At 46.0% G+C, this 24,608-nt stretch overlaps 1 long non-coding RNA gene across 1 annotated transcript; it reads left to right on the top strand.

Moving 5' to 3' along the window:
- The first annotated feature begins 3 nt into the window (after nt 1-3).
- Nucleotides 4-18,131, top strand: LOC142292040 (uncharacterized). Its single transcript, XR_012750568.1, has 3 exons — nt 4-230; nt 13,687-13,883; nt 17,542-18,131. It is a non-coding gene; the product is annotated as an uncharacterized LOC142292040 (long non-coding RNA).
- Nucleotides 18,132-24,608: the final 6,477 nt, after the last annotated feature.

A 24,608-nucleotide genomic window follows, 5' to 3' on the forward strand; every position in this document is an offset into this window, starting at 1 on the left:
AACATCCAGGCAGACTATGAAGTGAAAGCGTGCCCATGTGGCTGGACCAAACTTACCACACAGAAAACTGCCGCTGAAGGCTGAGGCGCAGACACAGGATATGAGGAGAGAGAAGGGCGCCACTGTCTCCATTTATTACCAGAAACTGATAAAAGACGCTGGGCAGAAATGGCAGCAACTGTCACCCTGTGCATAGACTTTCTTAGGCCACGTTCACACACTGACATTTGGTGAGTTTTTTACCTCAGTATTTGTGACTTACAAATTGTAAGGCTAGGTTCACATTTACGTTGTTTTCAATCAGTCACAATCCGCTGCTCTGATAGACAACGCAATCCGTTTGGCGGATTCCGTTATTTCCATAAAACTTATATGAGCGGTGGATTGTGACTGATGACTTTCCGTTGCATTATCTGCCCAACTGATCATTGTGGAACGACTGACCGTCGGGCGACAGGAAAGCAGAGTGTAACGTTTTTTGAGCAGCGGAATCCTTAGGATTTCGCTGCGCATGCTCTCTCTCAGTAGCCGAGCGATCAGGTGATCACCCGGCAGCCGCCTTCTGTGAGCAATCAGCTGATCACCCAACGGCCGGCTGCTTTGAGCGATCAGCTGATCGGCCGGCTGCTGTGAGCGATCAGCTGATCACCCGGCAACCAGCTTCTGTGAGCGATCAGCTGATCACCCGGTGGTCGGCTGCTGTGAGCGATCAGCTGATCACCCGGTGGTCGGCTGCTGTGAGCGATCAGCTGATCACGCGGCAGCCAGCTTCTTTGAGCGATCAGCTGATCACCCAGCGGCTGGCTTCTGTGAGTGATCAGGTGATCTCCCGGCAGCTGGCTAATTAGAGCGATCAGCTGATCGTTCACAATAGCCAGCCACCGGGAGATCATCTGATCGTTCTCAAAAGCCGGCGGCAGGGAGATCAGCTGATCGCTCTCAAAAGCCAGCGGCCGGGAGATCAGCTGAACGCTCTCAAAAGCCGGGAGATCAGCTGATCGCTCTCAAAAGCCAGCGGACGGCTATTGTGAACGATCAGCTGATCGTTCTCTCGCTCTCGTTTTACAACGGAATCCGCTTTCTAATTCCAATTGTTGTCATCCGTTGTACAACGCATCAGTCACAAGCGTCAAGCAACGCATGTGACTGATGCAAAACAACGGAAATGTGAACCTAACCTAAGCCATAACCAGGACTGGGTAATAAATGCAGAAGTGGAGCCTGTGTGTCTATGACTGTCCCACTCCTCCAAATACTGAGGTAAAAAAGTCATCAAATACTAAATGCGTACACATGGCCTTAACCCCTTCACCACAGGCCATTTTTCATTTTCGCTTTTTTCCTCCCTTTCTTCCAAGAGTCATAACTTTTTTATTTTTCCGTCAATATAGCCATATGAGGCTTATTGTTTGTGGGACAAGTTGTACTTTTGAATGAAACCGTTCATTCTGCCACACATAGAAAAATAGGGAAAAAAAATCCAGGCGCGGTGAAATTGCAAAATAAAAAGTGCAATTGCCCGATTGGTATTTTGGGTTTTATTTACTGTGTTCACTATATAATAAAACTGATCTGATAATATGATTTCCCAGGTCGGTACGAGTTCATAGATACCGAACATATATAGTTTTCCTTTTATCTAAGTGGTGAAAAAAAATTGAGAAGTTTGTAATTAAAAAAGAATTGCGCTTTTGTTGCCATTTTCCGAGACCAGTAATGTTATCATTTTTGGCATCTGGCGCTGTGTGAGGTCTTATTTTTTGCGTCTTGAGTTGACGTTTCTAAGTATATTATATTTGGGTAGATACAATGTTTTGATCACCTGTTATTGCATTTTAATGCAATGTTGCGGTAACCAAAGAAAAAATGTAATTTTGGCGTTTTGATTTTTTTTTTCTCGCTGCGCCATTTACTGATCAAATTAATTGATTTTATATTTTGATAGCTCAGGCATTTCTGACCGTGGCTATATGAAATATGTGTATGTTTTGTCGTTTTTCTTTTTTTTTTTTTTTCTTTTTTATTGTTTAAATTTCAATAATACCCTAGTGGATATGAAAAACTTGACGTTAACGCAACATTTCATTTTTGAGGTTAAAAATGTATTCTTTCATTTTCACAGCTCAACGTTATAAAATTCTGTAAAGCCCCTGGGGGTTCCAGGTGCTCACCAAACATCTAGATGAATTCCATGAGGGGTCTAGTTTCCAATTGTGGTCCCTTGTGGGGGAGTTCCACTGTATAGGCACATAAGGGGGTCTCCAAATGTCACATGTTGTCCAATAATGCAAAACGTCAAATGACGCTCCTTCTCTTCCAAGCCCTGCCGTGTTCTTAAACAGTTGATTTCCACCACATATGAGGTATCGGAGTACTCATGAGAAATTGCACAATACATTTTATGATGCATTTTTTCCTGTTACCCTTGTGAAAATGCAAAATTTTATGGCTAAAGTAACATTTTTGTGGGAAAAAGTAAAATTGTCATTTTTTTCCTTCCACATTGCTTTGGTACAAGCACCTAAATGGTTAATAAACTTATTGGATGTGGGTTTGATCAGTTTCAGGGGTGCAGTTTTTAGAATGGTGTCACTTTGGGGTATTTTCTGTTACCTAGGCCTCTCAAAGTCACTTCAAATGTGATGTGGTCCCAAAAAAAAAGAAAAATAAGGGTTTTTTTGTTGGAAAAATGAGAAATTGCTGATGAACTTTGAACATTTTTAACTTCCTAACAAAAAAATTACGTTTCAAAAATTGCGCAGATGTAAAGTAGACATGTGGGAAATATATATGGAAATATTGTTTAGAAACTATTTTGTGTGACATAACTAAATTTACAACTATCATGAAGTACAATATGTCATGAAAAATCAGAATTGCAAAAAAATGGCCTTTTCATTAAGGTGAAACGGGCTCGGGGGTGAAGGAGTTAAAATGGCACCTGAGTCCACGCATGTGTGTACCACGATCTCCGGTGTCAGTTTATTGTAGACACTGTGAAGAAGACTACGAGTGGCAAGGGCACATGCATGGATGAAACAAAAAAAATCATGTATGTACAGTTGTGCTCAAAAGCTTACCGTATTTTTCGCTTTATAAGACGCACTTTCGTTCCCCCAAATTTTGGGGGAAAGTAGAGGGTGCGTCTTATAAGCCGAATATACGGGGGGGGGGTATATATATACACACTGCAGGGTCCAGGGGAGGTGGGGGCAGCTCTGGAGCGCTGCTGGGGGCAGGTGAACGCTGCGGGCGGCAGCATTAGATCTCCTGCTCCCGCTCATATAATATGAACAGCCGCTGTCCATCACCGTGGTGCTGAAAACGCACCGCAGTGACGGGCTGGGGGAGCGGTGCATATTATATGAGCCTGCGCCCCACTGTGATGGCACATGCCCCCCCTGTGTTAGATATGGCCCCCATGCTGCTGCTCATCCTAAAATAAAAAAGCTTTACTTACCTCCTCCAGCATTTCTCCCCGATGTTCCTGCTTCCACTGTGATCAGGCACGCAGAGATGATATTACTCTGCTGTGCCGATCACATAACCGGCACCAAGAACCAGGGAGTGGAGGAACAGAAGCACGGAGGGAGACAGGAGGGACATCAGCGCTGGAGGAGGTAAGGAAAGAGTGTTTTATTTTACTATGGGCAGCAGCATGGGGGTGATATCTAACACAGGGGAACGTGTGCAATCCATAGGGGGCCATAGGCAGCACAGGGGAATGTTTGCAATCCATAGGGGGCCATAGGCAGCACAGGGGAATGTATGCAATCCATAGGTGGCCATAGGCAGCACAGGGGAATGTGTGCAATCCATAGGGGGCCATAGGCAGCACAGGGGACTGTGTGCAATCCATAGGGGGCCATAGGCAGCACAGGGGAATGTGTGCAATCCATAGGGGGCCATAGGCAGCACAGGGGAACGTGTGCAATCCATAGGGGGCCATAGGCAGCACAGGGGAATGTGTGCAATCCATAGGGGGCATTAGGCAGCACAGGTGAACATGTGCAATCCATAGGGGGCCATAGGCAGCACAGGGAGCGTGTGCAATCCATAGGGGGCCATAGGCAGCACAGGGGAACGTGTGCCAGCACAAGGGGGCTATATTCAATATAAGGGGTCCATATCCAGATTAAGGGGGCTAATTTTAGGATGGGGGGCTATGAGGGACATATACCCTATATGATTTGTTAGACGGACACTGGCATTATAAGATGGACCCCATTTAACATTAAAAAAAAAAATCTCCTTTCCTTCACCAAATTTGGGGGTGCGTCTTATAATCAGGTGCGTCTTATAAAGCGAAAAATACTATATATACCCTGGCAGATTTTTTGCTTTCTTGGCCTTTTTTCAGAGAATATGAATGATAACACAAACTTTTTTTTTCCACTCATGGTTAGTGGTTTGGTGACGCCATTTATTGTCTAACTACTGTGTTTTCTCTTTTTAAATCATAATGACAAACAAAAAAATCCAAATGGCCCTGATCAAAAGTTCACATACCCCAATAGTTAATACCGTGTATTAGTCTCTGTAACATCAATGACAGCTTGATGTCTTTTGTGGTAGTTTTGGATGAGGCTCTTTATTTTTTCAGATGGTAAAGCTGCCCATTCATCTTGTTAAAAAGCCTCCAGTTCCTGAAAATTCCTGGTCTTTCTTGCATGAACTGCGAGCTTGAGTTCTCCCCAGATTGGCTCAATGATATTTAGGTCAGGAGACTTAGATGGCAACTCCAGGACCTTCACTTTGTTCTGCTGTAGCCAATGACAGGTCGACTTGGCCTTGTATTTTGGATCGTTGTCATGTTGGAACGTCCAAGTACATCCCATTCGCAGCTTCTGGGCTGATGAGTGCAGATTTGCTGATAATGTGCTGCATTCATCTTTCCTTCAACTTTGACCAAGTTTCCTGTGGCTTTGTAGCTCACACATCCCAACATCGTCAGCGATCCACTGCTGTGCTTTACAGTAGGAATGGTGTTCCTTTCATCATAGGCCTTGTTGACACCTCTCCAAATGTAACGTTTATAGTTGTGGCCAAAAAGTTCAATTTTGGTTTCATCACTCCAAATTACCTTGTCCAAGAAGTTTGGAGGCTTGTCTTTGTGCTGTTTGGCGTATTGTAGGCGAGATACTTTGTGGCATTTGCGCAGTAATAGCTTTTTTCTGGCGACTCGACCATGCAGCCCATTTCCCTTCAAGTACCTCCTTATTGTTCATTTTGAAACAGCCACACAGCTAGTTTTCAGTGAGTCCTGTATTTCAACTGATGTTATTTATGGGTTTTTCTTTGCATCCCAAACAATTTTTTGGCAGTTGTGGCCGAAATTTTTGTTGGTCTACCTGATCGTTGTTTGGTTTTTACCGAGCCTCTGATTTTCCATTTGTTAATCACAGTTTGAACAGTGCTGACTGGCATTATTTATAAATTCCTTGCATATCATTTTGTATCCCTTTCCTATTTTATACAGTTCAACTATCTTTTCCTGTAGATCCATTGACAAGTCTTTTGGTTTCCCCATGACTCACAATCCAGAAACGTCAGTGGCTGGATGAAAGATGCAAGAGTCTGTCTGGATCCCAAAAACTCACTCAGCTTTTACAAGCAAACTGGTCACAGGTGAGGATGTTACCTTTATTAGCCATTCAAACTCATTTGTGTCAACGTCTGTGCATGTTATCAGACCAAAATCACCAGGGTATGCAAACTTTTGATAAGGGTCATTTGGATGTTTTTGGTTGTTATTATGATTTTAAAAAGCGAAAAAAGTAGTTTGACAATAAGTGGCTTCACCCAACCACTAACTAGTTAGTAGTTTGATCTCACTATTTTCTTTTTATGTACCATTCAGTCTTCCAGATAAAATTGATGGCATTCCAGGACCCATTCAAAGCTTACAGAGACATTGAGTTACCAAACATGAAAATCCTTTCAGAAATTATTGTTCACAAAAGGCGACATGCCCCTAGAAACACATTTGCTGATTTATAAAACTTGGTTTTGCTAACAAGACCGTTGTCCCAGAATTACACATATTGCAGCTGGAAGAATAAACTGTACAGTGCAACCTTGGTTTACGAGAACAATCCGTTCTGGGAGTGTGCTTGTAAACCAAGTTATTCGTCTAGCAAAGCAAAATTTCCCATAGGAAATAATGCAAGCTCAGACAATTCGTTCAATGTCCACAACTTGTTCAATGTCCCATCCTGTTCCCCTATTGAGACATTCCACATATGCACAAACTCACACGCACACATATATATTATGCTCCCCTTACCTTCCGTTCCATCGCCGGCCTCCTGGTTCTTGTAGTCCACAGGTACAGGATGTGTATCGAGTAACCATCGCGACCGATGACGGAGCTTCCGCTGCCAGTGTGTTGACGTCAAAAGCATGAGCCGCTTGCCTCTGATTTGTCAGCACGCTGCCTTTGAGAAGCGGCTGTGTCAGTGTTCCGGGATTTCCAGTTTGCTGCTGAAGGATCTTGCCCTTTGTTGACATGGAGTTTTCTGTTCTGTTGCCCTACTTCCTGTTCATCTGTTTAAAAGCCCGCCCCTAAGCTTAGTCTAGTTGTTTGAGTATACTGCTTCCTGTCTACTCCTGCTCTGCTGCTCTCGTTTCCTGGTTGTTATTTTGGATCCTGGTGAATCACCCGACACCAGCCCTGGACTCCACCATGTCTCATCGAGCTGTGCCCTCGCTGGTCCTGGACTCCGTCTGCCGTCTCTGGTCGGCGCTTGTGCCCAGTCCCTTCCGGTCCATATCCACCCTAGGACCCGCATTCCACATCACGTACGAACATTTTTGGATGATAACCTGTTGCTCTTTCGTGTCCCGGCTGCTGCGCATCTAGGCCTTCTGGGGTGATCGCCAGACAGCCCCTGTATTGGGGTTCACTCCTGGTGGCCTCCCTGGGGAAGTCCGGTGCGCGGTCCCGGGAATTCCCCCTAGCTCCGAACCTGGCAGGTATATACTGTGTTTATGTTCTTTTCTGTGTACAGATTGTTGGTTGCATAATTTAAAACTTCTTTGCACCAAGAACCCGTCTCTGGTTGTCATTGCCCTAACGCGATCAAAATCCTCAGTTCATACAATAGTATTACATTATACTCAAGCCAAAAATAAGAGGATTTTGCTGGGGCAAAGACGGAGACACGAGTGGATCAATTTTTCTCCATGATTAACTCCTTGCAGCAGGAGATGGAGGCGGTGCAAAATAAACTTAGAGACGTGGAGGTATAGCTGGGCCACAATCACCAGGTACTTGGTTAAGCTCTTCAGGATTTGCAAGCCAGAGTGAAGGCTCCGGAAACCGCCCCCACTACATCCGTATCAGCCCCCGGTATGCCTAGGCTACCTCCACTTCGTTTCACTGGCGATCGAAGTCTGTTCCGTGGGTTTATTAATCAGTGTATACTGTTTTTTTTATGTACATGCTGATTATTACCGGTCTGACCGGTCAAAGGTATTATATATAATCATGTTGTTAACATCACGAGCACTGCTTGGGCTAATCCTATGTTTGAGAATCGTGATATCCGTTTAGATAACCTGGATGACTTCTTGACAGCAATGGCACAAATGTTTGATGACCCTAATCGTCATGCTACCGCTGAATCGGCTCTGCTTTCTTTACGCCAGGGAAAGCGGTCTGTCATCGAATACGCCACCGAGTTCAAAAGATTAGTGGTAGACACCAACTGGGGATATAATGCGCTATTGTCAGTTTTCAGAAAGGGTCTGTCCGGTACTATCAAGGACGAGTTAGCTTGTGCTGAATCTCCACTGGATTTTGAACAGTTTCTCCGACACTGTGTGCGTATAGATACCCACTTGACGGAACGCAGACAGGAAAAATGGACAGCTGTAAACCGGGTAACCAACTTTGCTCTTCCTTCTAGGGAACCCGCTAACAAGACGCCAGGGGAGGCCGAGGACGTTCCTATGCAAGTGGACTCTCTGCAAAGGCGAGAGACCAATGAACGTCGTGAACATCAGCTCCTTGAGCGTTTGTGTTTCTATTGTGGTCAATCGGACCAGTTCCTGATTGACTTCCCAAAACGTCCTAATTGCCCGAATAAGATACTGGCAGCAGTGACAGAGTGTGACAACACGGATGCAGAGTCCGACGTCTCTGAAGAAAGTCTACACCTGCATGCAGTATATCCCTCGACATTGATGTCAACTTCACCTAAGGACCCGGAAGGAAAATACACCCATTGCTCGCTTCCCATTCAGATTCGGTGGGAGGGACAGTTAATTCCTACATCTGCTATGATAGACTCTGGGGCAGGGGGAAATTTCATGGACTCTTCTTTTGCCAGGAAACACGATATCCAGACTCAATAAAGATCCTCACCGGTTACCATGGAGACGGTAGACTGTTCTCCGTTAGATTCCGGACCAGTTGATCGGAAGACAGTACCCCTTGAATGTGTGATGAAACCGGGTCAGCAGGAGACCCTTGTTTTCATGTTGATTTCTTCTACCCATTTTCTGATAATCTTAGGAATTCCTTGGCTGCGGTCTACAAATCCAGTCATCGATTGGGAGACTAAAGAAGTATCCTTCCCACCCCAGAGTCATCCGACCAGTAGTCCAACAGTACCGGTTCCAGCAACACAGAACGCAGAGGGCACTGTACAGGTACCTATTCTACCCCCGGCTTATAATAAATTCGCAGATATATGCGACAAAAAATGCAGATCGGCTTCCCCCGCATAGACCGTATGATTGTCCCATAGAGTTACTCCCAGGGGCAGAAATCCCGTTTGATCATGTCTACCCGTTGGCAGCCCCAGAGTTACAATCACTGAAAGATTATATCGATGAAAACCTAGCCAAGGGATTAATTCGACCTTCTACTTCACCAGCGGGGGCACCCATCTTTTTCGTGAAGAAGAAAGAGGGGACTCTGCGACCTTGTATCGACTACCGGGAACTTAATAAGATAACCATCCGGAACCGGTATCCGTTGCCGTTGTTTCCCGAACTATTGGAGAGAGTACGACAGGCCAAAATATTTACTAAATTTGATCTTCGTGGGGCATATAATCTACTCCGCATACGTCCTGGGGACGAGTGGAAGACAGCATTCAGATGTCGGTATGGACATTATGAATATCTAGTGATGCCCTTCGGACTCTGTAACGCTCCTGGGAATTTCCAACACCTAGTCAACGATATTTTTAGGAACATATTGGACCAGTTCATGGTGATTTACCTGGATGATGTCTTGATCTTTTCTGATTCCCTACAGGAACACCAGGAGCACGTCAAGACAGTACTTGCCCGTCTGAGGGATAACCATCTGTATATTAAACTGGAGAAGTGTGAATTCCATTGCTCAAAGACCCAATTCTTAGGATATGTTATCTCTCCTCAGGGACTGAACATGGAGTCTGGCAAGATCCGGGCAATTCTAGACTGGCCGGAACCGGGAAACATCAAGGAGGTACAACGCTTTATCGGTTTTGCTAATTTTTACAGACTCTTTATCCACAAATTTTCGAAGATCGTCCGTCCTATCACCTTGTTGACTAAAAAGGGGCAGAAGTTTGTGTGGTCCACCCAAGGTCCAGGAAGCTTTCGATCGTCTCAAGGTTTGTTTTACCTCGGCGCCAATACTAATACACCCGGGTCCCGCACTCCCTTTTATTGTGGAAGTCGATGCCTCTGATTATGCATTAGGGGCTATCCTTTCACAGAGGACTGGGGACAAGGGTCTCTTGCACCCATGTGCCTTCTTTTCTCGCCGGTTGTCCCCTGCAGAAAAAAACTATGACATTGCGGACAAGAAATTGTTGGCTATTATTTCCGCTTTTAAGGAATGGAGACACTACTTACAGGGAGCAGCGCAACAAGTGGTAGTTCTCACAGACCATCGTAACCTGGAATTCCTTAAATCTGCCGAGTGCCTGTCTCCACGGCAAGCCCGGTGGAGCCTATTCCTTAACCAGTTCAATTTTATTGTTACGTACCGTCCAGGGTCGCGTAATGGGAAAGCCGATGCCTTGTCCCGAATCCACGCCATGGACTCCATGCCTTGAACCCCGTCTCAGACCGTTTTATCAGATGCCAATTTTGTTGGAGTAATCCGGGACCAGGATTTGTGGAAGGACATCAAGCTGGCCTATGATGGTGATGTATTTCTTGCTGCCCCCCGATTGATGTGACTCTTGTCCTTCAGAATGGTGTGTGGTTGAGAGAGCGACGTATTTATGTCCCGGAGGCTGTAAGACTTCGGGTTCTCAAGTTGGTCCATGACTCTGTGTTGGCAGGTCATAGGGGGGTACAGAAGACGCAGGAATTTCTGAGTCGTTTTTTCTGGTGGCCTACCTGTTTGAAGGATGTGAAAGACTATGTCCACTCATGTATGGTTTGTCCCCGATGCAAGATCCCTCGTGTTGCTCCTACGGGACTCCTTCAACCATTACATCTCGCCCCTGGGGATCCATCTCAATTGATTTTATTGTAGAGTTGCCCATCTCAGGCGGTAACAATACCATTTTGGTGGTAGTGGACTGGTTGACAAAGGCTGCTCACTTCATTCCATGTACCTTAGATTACCTTAGATTGTGAGCCCCAATGGGGACATTTTTGCCAATGTATGTAAAGCGCTGTGGAATTAATAGCGCTATATAAATGAATCAATATATATATATATTATATATGTACCGGTCTTCCCTGAGCCGCAGAGACAGTGGATTTGGTTATCTAGAATATATTTCGGTTGCATGGGGTACCGAATGAGATCATCTCTGACCGGGGCGTGCAGTTAACTTCTAAATTCTGGAAAGGGTTTTGTTCAGCACTTCATATTGATGTTTGTTTGTCTTCTGCGTACCATCCCCAGACAAATGGGCAAATAGGCAAACAGAACGGACTAATCAAACCCTGGAGCAGTACCTGCGATGTTATGTCAACCATCTGCAGGACGATTGGTTAAAGCTGCTTCCTTTGGCGGAGTTCTCGTATAACAACACTCCACTAAGGTAACGTCATTTTTCGCTAACTTGGGTTAGCATCCGAGTATTTTGCCTAGGTCACCGGTAGCAGTTTCAGTGCCAGCGGTGGAGGACAGATTGACGGAGCTACAGCAGAATCTAGAAGTTTTGAAGAACTCTTTGGATTCAGCTCAGGAGCGTTACAAGAAGTCGGCAGAAACTCACCGGAAACAGGCGCCCATGTATAAGGTAGGGGACTCGGTGTGGTTGTCCACCAAGAATCTAAAACTGGGTGTTCCTTCGCAGAAGCTGGGGCAGAAATTCATTGGTCCGTTCAAGATCACCGGGATAGTGAGCTCTGTGGCCTGTCGGCTGAAGTTACCGCGGCATTTGAAGGTACACCCGGTCTTTCACGTTTCCCTGCTGAAGCCAGTTTCCCCTAATTCGTTTCAGGGACGTATCGTGCCTCAACCTCCACCGGTGTTGGTTGATGGCCAGGAGCAGTTTGTGGTTGAGGACATTCTTGACTCCTGGCTCCATAGGCATCGGCTTCAGTATCTGGTTCGTTGGCAGGGGTACTGCCCCCGAGGACGATTCCTGGGAACCTGGGGGTAACATCTGAGCGTCCCGGAAGATTGCTCAGTTTCATCGGAGGTACCCGGACAAGCCTGGCCCTGGTTCGTCCTGAGGCCGTTTCTAGGGGGGGGAGTACTGTCAGTGTTCCCGGGATTTCCAGTTTGCTTCTGAAGGAAATTGCCCTTTGTTGACATGGAGTTTTCTGTTCTGGTGCCCTACTTCCTGTTCATATGTTTAAAAACCTGCCCCTAAGCTTAGTCTAGTTGCTTGCGTATACTGCTTCCTGTCTACTCCTGCTCCGCTGCTCTCGTTTCCTGGTTGTTAGTTTGGATCCTGGTGAATCACTCGACATCGGCCCTGGACTCCACCTGGTCTCATCGAGCTGTGCCCTCGCTGGTCCTGGACTCCGTCTGCCTTCTCTGGTCGGCGCTTGTGCCCAGTCCCTTCCGGTCCATATGCACCCTAGGACCCGCATTGCACATCACGTACGGACATTTTTGGACTATAACCTGTTGCTCTTTCGTGTCCCGGCTGCTGCGCATCTAGGCCTTCTGGGGTGATCGCCAGACAGCCCCTGTATTGGGGTTCACTCCTGGTGGCCTCCCTGGGGGAGTCTGGTGTGCGGTCCCGGGAATTCCCCCTAGCACCGAATCTGGCAGGTATATACTGTGTTTATGTTCATATCTGTGTACAGATTGTTGGTTGCATATTATAAAACTTCTTTGCACCAAGAACCCGTCTCTGGTTGTCATTGCCCTAACGCGATCGAAATCCTCATTTCATACAATAGTATTGCAAGCTGACAGCGGAAGTTCCTCCATCGTCGCGAAGGTTACCCGATACACATCCTGTACCAGTGAACTTCAAGAATCGGGAGGCCGGCGATGAAACGGAAGGTAATGTGAGCATAATTTGTGTATGTTTGTGCGAACTTCAAGAGCAGGTCAGAGCGCGGTGAAAGTTTGGAACCGTAAGTGTGTGCGGTGAATATTTGCTCATACAGCAAAGCTTGCTCGTAAACTGAGTAACAAATTTACAGCAAACTTTGCTCGTATATCGAAATACTCGCACACCAAGTTACTTGTAAGCCGAGGTTCCACTGTACTGGATTGAAGGCAAGATGTGGAGGAAAATGCAGCCAACTATATGGAACACTTGTGCTTATTTTAAAGATGAAAGCACACCAGCAGGGCTGGAAGGAGAAGTTTATCTTTCAAAGATTTTGTTTGTTTGAGATCCTCCAATAAAATGATCATGCCTATATCACAATATAAATGCATAAGTCATATAAATGGCCAGAAATGTTTTGTGTAGCAAGACATAGTTGTAATAACAGTCAAACTAAGATAAATGATAAAGAAAACTTTATGTGAGTGATGAAATCCTGGAAAGTTGTCAAATGATCAGACTTTTCCAGAACATTTGTGGGGTCAGCATTCTCAAATATGCACACATGGGCATGTGGACGAGGATTTGTATAACTGATAGTTCGGAGGCTGCCTCCTGTGCCGTCTAGTCAAATAAGAGACATTCAATAATTTTCTCCTGGTACTGTAGAGATGTAAGTGCCCCTTGGGATTTTTTGTAAAGTGCTAAACTGTTATAGGTAGCAATCTGTATGGGGTAGATTGCTAGGCTTTTAACTTCTACTTCACCAGGTACAGTTGAAGCACTTGGTCCGACAGGCCACCACCTTCCATGATCTTGTTGTAATCTGTCACACAGATGGGTTTTTGCTTGTCCTTGGCGGCACCCCTGTGTCTTACCATCACAATGGTGTCCCCATCAAGGGTTGTGAGCATGTAGATAACCTTGAAGTCATTACCTTCTCATTGCAAGTAGTTGGCCACTTGCCAGTGAGAATGATGCCCCCTTATCCAAATGTCTGGACACCAACTGTGACAGAAAACGAACATCTCTCTATTGCTTCATTGGGGGACACAGGATACGATTGGGTGTATGCTGCTGGCTCTAGGAGGCTGACACTATGCTGTAGAAAAAAGTTGGCTCCTCCCCAGTAGTATACACCCACTAACCGGAGCTGAGGAGATCAGTTTTTGCTTAGTGTCCAAGGAGGTTGGACACTCAGAGGCTGCTCTCAGTCCCTCAGATTTGTATTGTTGTGTCTTATTAATGCTTTCCCTTTGTCTTCCAGACACAGCTCGTCAGGCGACAGGATGTAATTGTTCACCCTGTCCCCCCCAACCCCCCTAGACCTGTGGCAGAGTGTGGGGTCTGCCCACCACTTACTGTTTCCCATCCGTGTCTGTCTGGCAGGACCCCAGCCCCTCTAACACAGAAGAGTGTTCGAGGTGCTTCTACATAAAGACAAAAGACGAGGACAAAGATAAGGTGGGTGGGTCCTGCCCCCCTCCCCAAGTTTCTTGCTTCTGAGCCTGATTGTGGGGTAGTATGACGAAGACGGTACCTGGGATGGAGAGGTACACCCTCCAGTCTCCTAAGGACTACGCCCGGGACAGGTGACGACGGTGTTTTCACTCGCCTCTTCAAGGATGGATCACGGGACCTCCAAGACAAGCTGGGGCCCTCAATAAAGGTACCCACCACCGTCCCGGGTTATGGGAGGGGGGCCAATTTATCTAGTATTCCACAGTCCCTTCTCCAACAAGGGTAAGGGTGTTATTTATACTTTAGCGCCGTCAACGCAGGCCCCTCTGTAGTTTGACTCCCGCCCCCCAACCCCCCAAAATGTGTGGCCTCCCTACACTCTCCCGTTCGGCTTCCCTGCGGTCTCCCTCTGCTGCGGATTACCGGAAAAATTTAACCCCCAGCTCCATTGCGGCCTTCTCCTCCGGCCGGACCACACCTCCTTACAGAGTCTCGGCCTATTACCGCGGGGCCTTTCCTCATTCTGCACGCCCTTCTAGGCCACGCCCCCGGCCAGGAATCCATTTGCCCGCGTGTGCGAGCTTTTCAAATCCTAGTGCAAGCTCCAAAATCTGGCCCTCTTGCTCCCTCGTGCAGGCTTACTTCCTGGCGTCTGATGTTACTTCCCAGCTCCAGTCCCTCCCTCATCTCTAACACCCCCCCCCCCCCCCCCGGCAGCTCCCCAGGTCCTAGCCTCCCTGTGGGGTGAGTAACGCTGCCGCCGTGGAAGTTTGAGCAGCAGCTACAGCGCTTCCAAACGGGCACCGATGGCAATTGATGTACCCGTGCTACCTCATAGGCAGACAGCTTCTGAGGCCCCTCTTCCTCCCCCCTCCCGCAGCCGATCGTCCCCGCAGTCACCTTTCCAGCTTGCCCAGGCACCACCAGCCTCTCCTATTCACTAAGTGCCCCTTCACTTTAGCACCGTAGTCTGTGCAGGAGTGGTGGAACGCACAGTAGGATATGCCTCCTTGTAGCATAAAATTAGAGGGCCTCTGTCTGAACCACCCTACCACTCTCAGGACCATGTATCTGAGGTTTGCCACTGTATAACCCATGCGGGTTTCACTTTACCCTGTTTTTCCTCTTATTTTGTGGGTAGCACTATTTACTACGATAGGCAGTGTCATCATAATCTACATCTAACACAGCATATATGCTCCTTATTTCTGGGGTCCTGTTCACTTACAGTGAGCCTTTTCCCCCTGCGAGATATACAATATGTCTGTAGTACTAATTCAGCCCAGTAGTATTATCAACCTAATACTACAGCATTCCCAGATTCCCCCAACTTCTACAAGTTCGGGGTAACACTCTTCTACAGGCGCTCTCTACGAAGTACTACTCCGGCCACCATGGACCCCATAACGCGGCACGGCAACAGCTGTCATTTACAATGTGTGCAGAATTATTAGGTAAGATGTATTTTAGAGGATTTTTTTCATTATTGAGAACATAGTTGTTGATCAAACAACCTAAAAGACTCATAAATATCAAACCTTAATATTTTTGGAAGTTGGAGTGGGTTTTTTTTTTTAGATTTGGCTATCTTGGGAAGATATCTGGTTGTGCAGGTAACTATTACTGTGCAGAATTATTAGGCAACTTAATAAAAACCAAATATATTCCCATCTCACTTGTTTATTTTCTGCAGGTAAACCAGTATAACTCCACAAAGTTTAGACATTAACATTTCTAATATGCAAAAACAAAACCCCGAAAAATTAGTGACCAATATAGCCACCTTTCTTTATAATGACACGCAACAGCCTACCATCCATAGATTCTCTCAGTTGCTTGATCTGTTTACAAGCAACGTTGCTTGCAGCAGCCACCATAGCCTCCCAGACACTGTTTTCCCTCCCTGTAGATCTTACATTTTATGAGGGACCACAGGTTCTCTATAGTGTTCAGATCAGGTGAACAAGGGGGCCATGTCATTATTTTTTTCATCTTTTAGACCTTTACTGGCCAGCCACGCTGTGGAGTAGTTGGATGCATGTGGTGGAGCATTGTCCTGCATGAAAATCATGTTTTTCTTGAACGATACTGACTTCTTTCTGTATTACTGCTTGAAGACGTTGTCTTCCAGAAACTGGCAGTAGGTTTGGGTGTTGAGCTTCACTCCATCCTCAACCCTAAAAGGTCCCACGGGTTCATCTTTGATGATACCAGCAGCATACCAGTACCCCACCTCCACCTTGCTGGCATCTGAGTCGGAGTGGAGCTCTCTGCCCTTTACTGATCCAGCCTCTGGCCCATCAAGAGTCACTCTAATTTCATCAGTCCATAAAACCTTTGAAAAATCAGTCTTAAGATATTTCTTGGCCTAGTTTTGACGTTTTATCTTATGTTTCTTGTTCAAAAGTGGTCGTTTTTCAGCGTTCCTTATCTTGGTTATGTCCCTTAGTATGGCACACCTTGTGCTTTTTGATACTCTTGATACGCTTGATTTTCCTCAATACATGGGTAGTTATTTTGCGCCATTTTTTGCCCAACACGCTTCTTGCGACCCTTTTGGCTATTTTCCTTGAAACGCTTGATTGTTCGGTGATCACGCTTCAAAAGTTTAGCAATTTCAAGACTGCTGCATCCCTCTGCAAGACATCTCACAATTTTGGACTTTTCAGAGCCCGTCAAATCTCTCTTCTGACCCATTTTGCCAAAGGAAAGGAAGCTGCCTAATAATTAAGCACACCTTATATAGGGTGTTGATGTCATTACACCACACCCCTCCTCATTACAGAGATGCACATCACCTGATTTACTTAATTGGTAGTTGGCTCTCAAGCCTATACAGCTTGGAGTAGGACAACATATATAAAAATTATCATGTGATCAAAATACTCATTTACCAAATAATTCTGCACACAGTGTAGTTGCTTCCCAGTGAACCGAGGCTTTCTTTTACCTCGCACCACTCACTTTAGTTAACCACCAGGTAAGCCACGGTCATCTGACCAGTAGGTTGTGTGATTCACTTTCTGCAGCAACCGTGGACCCCATGACGTGGCACGACAGCAGCTCTCATTTAGTTGCTTCCCAGTGACCCGGGGCCTGCTCCTACCTCGCACCACGCATCTAAGGTAACCACAAGGTAAGGCATGGTCCTCTGACCAGTACGTTGGCTGCTTCCTTTCCTGCTGCAGCACTCATTTAGTCACTTTTCAGTGATCTGGGTCCATCTCCTACCTCACACCATACGTCTAACGTAATCACAACGTAAGGTAAGACTGTCATCTGACCAGTAAGTTATGTGATTCACTTCCTGCAGCAACAGTCGTTAGTCACTTCCCTGTGACCCGGGTACTGCACTACACGTCTAGCGTACTCTTGAGGTAAGGCTCTATTCTCTAACGGTTACGTTGTCTGCTTCTCTTCCGGCAGCAGTCATTTAGTCTCTCAAATGTCTGAGTTTCTCACAAGGTAAGGCTCTGTCCTCTAACCAGTACGTTGCCTGCTTCACTTCCTGCCACCTTCCATCAGTGGTTTATAGTACTTGTCTTAACTGGTATCCACCTATTATTCGGCCTAGATCAGCCTCTGTTGCGCCCTTTACTACGGTTCCGGGCATGTATGTGTTTAAGTCAATAGGTTAGTACTTACATTCTCTCTCTTTCAGATAGAGATACGATTTCTCCAGTGCCCTCGCAGACGACGCATGAAGTTAAGAACCAGGCACAGGATCTTCTGACAATACTTTAATCGATACTACGGAGGACTAGTTTCACCAACGGAATTCCAGTATCTTAACGGCTCAGTCATTAGGCTCATTTCTCTCCTTCCGTCCGGGCCAACTGCGGCTTCAAAGGTGTTCTGCCTGGCCACTTTCCACAGCAGAATTCTTCAGGAAGCCCTGAATGTACAGGCCACTTAGAATTTTCCACTTCGACACTCAACGCTACAGCAGGTAGTCCCTTTCAGACTTACCGGTTTTCTCTGCCTTCCTCTACATGTCTCGTAGCTATTCTAGACGGCTATCGTAGCTATTCTAGATCTCTCCTAATTCTCCGCCCTGCAAAATTCCACAATGAAATTAAGAAAGTAAAAAAATAAACATATTTGGTATTGACACATTCATAAAATTCCAGTCTATCAAAATATAAATTGAATTAACTGGTACTCCAAATGCCATAAAAAAAATAAATAATAGCCTAAGTATTGTGATTTGTTCAGTCACCCCACCATAACACAAAATAAAATTAAAAGATATTAAGCCTTATTTTTTTCCCTAATTATTGTATCTTTTATAACTGTTACTTGCTTGTATATGATCCTCTGAATTGTAAAGTGCTATGGTATATGTTGGTGCTATAGAAATAAAGATTATTATTATTATGTATGCCATATTGACATCAATAAAATTGTCAGCTTACCATACAAAGAATATCATAAATTTATAAAACAATTGCAGGATTGCATTTATTTCACCATTTCATCCCACTTTGATTTTTTTTTTTTCACAATATTCATGCCATTATTTGGTAAAATGGATGATGCCATTTTAAATTACAACTCCACCCTACAAAAAATAAACATTCACACGTGGACAAAAAAATAAAAAAATTCTCTTGGAAGATGGAGGGGCAAAAATTCAAAGAGGCAAAAGGTATCTATTTTGAAGGGTGTTTCCCATGAACAAAATACTTTTATTCCCACATCTATTGATTAAATTGTAAGTTTTACAATTTGTGTTAAAGTGCTTTTGTGCCAAGGTAATCTTCTAAATGTGTTCCTGGTATGTACTGTGTAATGGATGTGTCTGACCATGCAGGAACAAGGTCTGAACATACCACATCTCATGGGCAGGGGAAGGAACAAAATAGTGTACAAACGTGATCACATGGAATCACAGCTAAAGATGAGCGAACCCGAGATTCGGTGTTCGTACCAAACACAGAGTTTAAAAAAAAAAAAATTAAAACAGTTTACATTCGGAGTTTGGGTGCTTTAGGTATGCAAACCACTCTCGCGAGCATCACTGTGTGTGGATCACACTGGAGGTAACCGTGTGATCGGATGTAGTGTGTACCAAACAAAGAAAATTGAAAAACCCCGACCACCTGCCCTCAGAAGTGATCTGTTTATGGCTGGCTGCATGTGGGTGGAGACCTGTACTGCCCAATTAGTAACTTCCACTGGGTTTCTGGTCAAGTCCGGGTCCCAAACTGAACATTAAAGTCCTGCTAAATCTGCCGAACCAAACCTCCATGGGTTTGCTTTTCTCTAATTAAACATTTCTATACCTGTTTTTAAACATATTTTACCTCACAGAAGACAGCTTCCTCCACTGTCCATTATCTGTGGTATGTGCATAACATGTTTCTACATTTTCAAACACAGGCATTACACAGTACATAGCAAGGGCGTATTTATAATATTACTGAATGGAAAATATAATTGTGGCAAAAACAGAATTTACCTTCACATTAATGGGCTATGTTGCTGCACTGTAAAGCGGGCTTTACACGCTACGATTTCGCTACAGCGATCTCGTTGGGGTCACGGATTTTGTGACGCACATCCGGCCGCTGTAGCGATGTCGTAGCGTGTGACTCCTAGGAGCAATTTTGGATCGTTGCAAAAACGTCCAAAATCGCTCCTCGTTGACATGGGGGTCCACTCCCAATTATCGCTGCTGTCGCAGGGGCGAAGTTGATCCTCGTCCCGGCGGCAGCACACATCGCTATGTGTGACGCCGCAGGAACGAGGATCATCTCCTTACCTGCCTCCTGCCTCAATGCGGAAGGAGGGAGATGGACGGGATGTTACGTCCCGCTCATCTCCACCCCTCCGCTTACATTGGACGGCCACTTAGTGACGTCACTGTGACGCCAAACGGACCGCCCTCTTAGAAAGGAGGCGGTTTGCCGGTCACAGCAACGTCGAAGGACAGGTAAGTATGTGTGGCAGGGGTGCGCGATTTTGTGCGCGACACGCAGCGATATGCCCGTCGCGCACAAACGATGGGGGCGGGTGTCATGCTAGCGATATCGGGCCGGATATCGCAGCATGTAAAGCCACCCTAATGGTATGTTCACACGCGGCATTTTTTTTTTTACCACAAAGATGCAGCTTTTTTTTCCCCCAAAAAAACGCATCAAAAACGCAATGCGTTGGTGACGCGTTTTTACCGCATTTTGCCTAATGCGTTTTTTAGGTCAAATCTATTGACTGGAAGGGTTAAAAAACGCTGGAAAAACGCAAAAAGAATTGACATGCTGCATCTTGGCTGCATCTTTAAAAATGCAGCCAAGATGCAGCCAACAAAAGATGCCCAGTGTGGACAGCAAAATCAAAATCTCAGACTTTGCTGGGAGAAGGAAATGCATGCATTTTGGTGCATCTTTGTGACTTCAAAAACGCAGCAAAAGATGCCATGTGTCAACTTAGCCTTAAGGGGGTGTTACACGCAGCGATATCGCTAGCAATATCGCTGGTGTAAGCACCCACCCCCGTCGTTTGTGCGTCACGGGCAAATCGCTGCCCATGGCACACAAAATCGTTCGGAGCCGTCACACGGGACTTACCTGCCTAGCGACGTCGCTGTTGCCGGTGAACCGCCTCCTTTCTAAGGGGGCGGTCTGTGCGGCGTCACTAAGCGGCCGCCCAATAGAAGCGGAGGGGCGGAGATGAGCGGGACTTAACATCCCGCCCACCTCCTTCCTTCCGCATTGCCGGCGGCCGCAGGTAAGCTGTAGTTCATCGCTCCCGAGGTGTCACACGTAGCGATGTGTGCTGCCTCGGGAACGACGAACAATCTGCGTCCTCTACAATCAACGATATTTTAAAAAGGAACGATGTGTCAACGATGGACGATAAGGTGAGTATTTTCCATCGTTAACGGTCGTTCCTTGCTGTCACACGTAACGACGTCGCTAACGATGCCGGATGTGCGTCACGGAATCCGTGACCCCGGCGATATATCGTTAGATCCGTCGTTGCGTGTGACGCCGCCTTTACTATGCATAGCACATATTCTGATGAGGCACTGCTTAGGCTATGTTCACCTGCATAATGGACATCCATTTAATCTATACTGTAAAAAGTATAAGCGAAGCGCATGTATTTTTACTGTATACTGCCTAACGATAACACAGTTATCTGCACTATTGCAAAAAAAGTATCCAGCACTTTTGTAATCCAATTTGTGTGTGATGCATCAGCACTAAATTGTCTAACCTGTTTAAGTGAAGTGAGAAGGGAAAAATTATAAGTTTGAGATAAAATAAATAAAAATTGCCATGTGCATATATATATATTCACCCTTTTTGCTATGAAGTCCCTAAAACATTCTGGTGCAAGCAATAACCTTCATAAGTCATATGCTTAGTCAAAGGAAGTCCACCTGTGTGCTGTCTAAGTGTCAAATGTTCTGTCAATGTATACACACCTTATTGAAAGGTCACACCATTCACAGCATTAACCCCTTACCCCTGGGCGATTTTTCCATTTTTTTTGTTTGTTTTTTCCTCCCCTTCTTCCGAGAGCCTTAACTTTTTTTATTTTTCTGTCCATCTTGCCATAAGGGCTTATTTTGTGCGGGACGAGTTGTACTTTTGAATGAAACTATTAGCTTTTCCATATAATGTACTGCAAAACAGCAAAAAAATTCCAAGTTCAAAAAAAATTACAAAAAAGTGTGACTGTCCGATTGTTTTTGAGATTGTTTTTGAGAAATTTTATTCACCGTGTTCAGTATATGTTAACACTGATGTGTCAGTGTGATGCCTCAGGTTGGTGCAAGTTTGAAGACACCAAACATGTATAAGTTTGCTTTTATATAAGAGGTTAAAAAAACACTGCACAGCTGAGATCTGCAGAGAAGCTGCTTTAATCTCATACACAAATCCAATGTAATATTAGTGTGCACTGAGCCCAGTTTTCTTTAGAGGTGCTAGTGAGGGCACCGTGATCCAAATCATGTATCATGGCTACATCCTGATGCTGACGTTAACCCCCAATGGTCCAGAGACCTTCAAACAGCTATCAGCGACTGGACATATATATATATATATATATATATATATATATATATATATATATATATAATTAGTCTCTCACATGGCGCTCTGCCGGGTGTAAGAGGAAGTGACTCCAGATAACTACAAGAGTCATCACATGGCCCTGTGCTACCATGACAACCATCGGATCCACGTAATCACGTCATGTGACTTCCAATGGCACCGGGTAAGTGTATCATCTCACTGTCACATTTTGACAATGAGATGCAAGGGGTTAATAAATGCAAGTGGGTCCTAGACCCACTCGTGTCTGATAGTCGCACGTGTCAGTTGTTCAAATCAGCTGACATGTGCAGGAACCTAATACGATCCATGAATATCCAATACGTCATGTCGTGAAAAGATTAAGTAAGAGGAACGACCAATGAAACAACACTATGAAGACCAAGAAGATGTCAAAACAAGTCAGAGACAAAGTTGTTGACCAGTACAAGTCGGGGTTGGGTTCTAAACAAAAATCCCAATTCTGTGATGATTCCTGGAGCGCCATGAAAACCATTATCATCAAGTGGAAAGAACATGGTACCACAACAAACCTGCCAAAACCCTCAGCCCTGGCAAGGAGTGCATTTTTCAGGGAGGCAGCACAGTGACCAAAGGTAACCCTGTAGGAGCTGCAGAGTTCTCAAGCAGAGACATGAGTATCTGTCCATATCACCACAATTATCTGTAAGCTCCATAGAGCTGGGCTTTATGGAAGAGTGGCCGGAAAAAAAGCCTTTACTTACAGCCAAAAATTGCAAGGCTCGTTAAGTTTGCCAAAATATATGTGGGAGACTCTCTAAATGTATGGAGCAAAGTGCTGTGGTCAACTGAGATCAACATTTAATTTATTGGTTGGAACTGATCCTATAGTTTCCATTTGGTGCTTTACTTGTTGTGTCAGACCTGTGAGGTAGCACGGTCGGCTGCGCAGCAGAAGACACGGGATCCAGGCATTGAGGTTCACAGCACACGGTTTTAATGTCCAAACAAAAGTCCATAACACAATACATGTGCCTCTCCAGCAGAAAACTCAGGGAGTTCTGTTCACTCCCTCACACCCGGCACACCTGCCCTTGTTCCTGATTCTATTTAACCCTTCCTTCAGCCTGTAGGGAAACAGCATTAACCCTATAGTGGATTTACTTTCTATCATGGAGTGAGCACAACCGGGGCGAGATATACCGGCCGTCATAGATAACCCCGGTCACAGTCTCACATACCCCCCCCCCCTCAGTTCAAGCGTGCGGGGTTGAACTCCAGCCATCAAACACGGGCCGCGGGACAAGGCATCGGCGTTGCCCTGCAACCTACCGGCCCGGTGTTCAACCGTAAACCGGAAATTCTGCAGAGAAAGGAACCACCGGGTAACCCGGGCATTCCGTTCCTTGGCGGACCTCATCCAGACCAGTGGAGAGTGATCCGTCACCAAGCAAAACTGCCGTCCCAGCAGGTAATAGCGTAGGGACTCCAAGGCCCACTTGATCGCCAGGCACTCCTTCTCCACTACGCTATAATTACGCTCGGGAGGGGTGAGCTTCCTACTCAAGAAGGTGACGGGGTGTTCCTCCCCCTGAACCACCTGAGACAGCACTGCCCCCAGGCCGACCTCCGAGGCGTCAGTCTGTACAATGAACTCCTTCCGGAAATCAGGGTTGACCAGAACGGGCTGTCCGCACATGACCTCCTTCAGGGCCCGGAAGGAGTCCTCGGCCTGCGGAGTCCAGCGCACCATGACGGACTTCTTGCCTTTGAGAAGGTCCGTCAAGGGGCTGATAGTCCCGCAAAATCCTTTACAAACCTCCTGTAGTACCCCACGATACCCAGGAAGGCCCTAACCTGCTTCGTGGTCAGGGGTCTAGGCCACTTCTGGATCGCCTCAACCTTGTTAATTTGGGGCTTAATCACTCCTTGGCCTATCACGTAGCCCAAGTAGCGGGCTTCCGTGAGTCCCAATGCACATTTCTTGGGATTGGCTGTCAATCCGGCTGTTCGAAGCGCGTCCACCACCGCTTGTACCTGTTCCAAGTGGGTCTGCCAATCGGAGCTGTAAATAATGATGTCATCCAGGTACGCTGATGCATACGCCTGGTGGGGTTCCAGCACTAAGTCCATCAACCTCTGGAACGTGGCCGGAGCGCCATGTAACCCAAAAGGCAAGACAACATAGTGGAAGAGACCCTCCGGCGTAACAAAAGCGGTTTTCTCCTTGGCGGACTCCGTTAGTGGCACCTGCCAGTACCCCTTGGTCAGGTCGAGCGTGGTAAAATATCGCGCCTGTCCCAGCCTATCAATCAGCTCATCCACCCGGGGCATGGGGTAGAGATCGAACTTGGATATTTCGTTCAATCTCCTAAAGTCATTGCAGAACCTTAAGGAGCCATCGGGTTTTGGTATTAGGACAATAGGACTAGCCCATTCACTCCGGGATTTTTCGATGACCCCCAGGCGTAACATTGTCTTTACTTCCTCCGATATGGCTTGTCGTCGAGCCTCCGGTACCCGGTATGACTTCAGGCGTACCTTCAGGTGGGGCTCGGTGACAATATCGTGTCGTATCAGACTGGTCCTACCGGGCAGCTCGGAGAAGACATCGGGGTTCTGCTGAACCAACCGTCTGGCCTCTCGCCTCTGTTGCTTGTTGAGGGCTTCTCCAATCCTTACTTCCGGTTCGTCCTCTCCG

This window comes from Anomaloglossus baeobatrachus, chromosome 1 (genome assembly GCF_048569485.1).
Source record: "Anomaloglossus baeobatrachus isolate aAnoBae1 chromosome 1, aAnoBae1.hap1, whole genome shotgun sequence".
Lineage (NCBI taxonomy): Eukaryota > Metazoa > Chordata > Amphibia > Anura > Aromobatidae > Anomaloglossus > Anomaloglossus baeobatrachus.